This window comes from Myotis lucifugus, unplaced genomic scaffold (assembly GCF_000147115.1).
Source record: "Myotis lucifugus unplaced genomic scaffold, Myoluc2.0 scaffold_131, whole genome shotgun sequence".
NCBI lineage: Eukaryota > Metazoa > Chordata > Mammalia > Chiroptera > Vespertilionidae > Myotis > Myotis lucifugus.
In genome coordinates, this window is record NW_005871179.1 from 3065782 (window position 1) to 3067383 (window position 1602).

The window sequence follows — 1602 nt, forward strand, 5'->3', positions numbered from 1 at the left end:
CATCAATGATGAGAGAGAATCATTGATCGGCTGCCTCCTACACGCCCTATACCGAGGATCGAGCCCGAAACCTAGACATGTGCCCTTGACCGGAATCAAACCCGAGACCCTTCAGTCCGCAGGCCAACGTTCTATCCACTGAGCCAGACCATCAAGGGCTAAACTATTTTCAAGTGTACAGTTCAGTGGCATTAAGTACCTCCACATTGTTGTGCAACCATCACCACCCTCCGTCTCCAGAATTGTTCATCTACCAAAGTTAACCTCTGTACTCATTTCCTCAGTCTCTGAGCCCCTGGTAATCCTTTTACTTTCTATGAATTTGACTACTCTAGGTACCTCATATAAATGGATTCATACGGTATTTGTCCTTTTGTGACTGGCTTATTTCACTGGGCATAATGTCTTCAAGGCTCATCCATGATGTAACATGTGTAAGAGTTTCCTTTTTAAGGCTCGATAATATTCCATTGTATTATATACCACATTTTGTTTATCCATTCCCTGTCAATGGACACATGGGTAGCTTCCACCCCTTGGCTACTGTGAATAATGCAGCCAACATGGGTGTGCAAATATCTGCGGGAGCGTTTTTTAGTGTATACCTGCAAGTAGAATGGCTAGATCACATAGTCATTGTTTTTTAGACCCATCACCATACTGTTTTTCATAGAAGCCGCACCATCTTAAGTTGTTTAAAAGATTACTTTCAGAATGAATTAAGACTAGACTGTAGGAGGGCAAGAGTGGACACGGAGGTACCAGTTAAGAGGCTCTTGCCTAGTAGCAGGGGATGTGGTGAGACATGACTGGATTCTGGTTTTGTTTTCATGGTGGAGCCAACTACATTTGCGGAGGAATTAGCTTTTGAGTACGAAGGAAATGTCTCCCAAGTTTTGGGCTTGCGTAACTGGAGGGATGAGGTTGCTATTTGCAGTGTTGGGGAAGTTTGCATTAAGTTGAGGTGGGCACAGCAGGAGTTTTGGGGGCATGTTAAGTTTAATATGTTTATTTTACAATCAATTAGAGATCAAGATCCTGGGGTTCAGAGATGTATGGGGTGGAGAGAAAAGTTGAGAGTCCCTGGTGTGTAGCTGACATTTAAAATCATGAGACTTGATAAGATCATCTGAGGAATAATATAGACATCAAAAAGGAGAGGGTCGAGGACGGAGAACTGGGACACTCCAGCAAAATCAGGAGGGCATGGTGTCCTGGAAGCCTGGTGAAGACAACATTTGAAGGAGAGGGAAAGTGATCACCTGTGTTAGATAAGATGATGATTGTTCAAGTAAGATGAGAATTTGACAATTGGCCCTTGTTCTTGGCATCCTAACAAACCTTAAAGGACTGTGGGGAGGGAAAACCCGAAGTGAGTCAAGAGAGAATGGGAGGGGCGGGGCGGGGAACTGGAGGCGGTGAGGATGGCCGAGTTTTTCAGAAGTTTGCTGTAAAGGGGAGTAGGGAAATGCTGGCGGGTCAAGAGAGGGTTGGTTTTTGTTTGTTTGCTTGCTTTTAAGATGGGAGAAGGAACAGCATGTGTGATGACAGGAATAATCCCACAATGAGGGAAAAGGGAGTGGGAGTGGCAGGAACTGTACA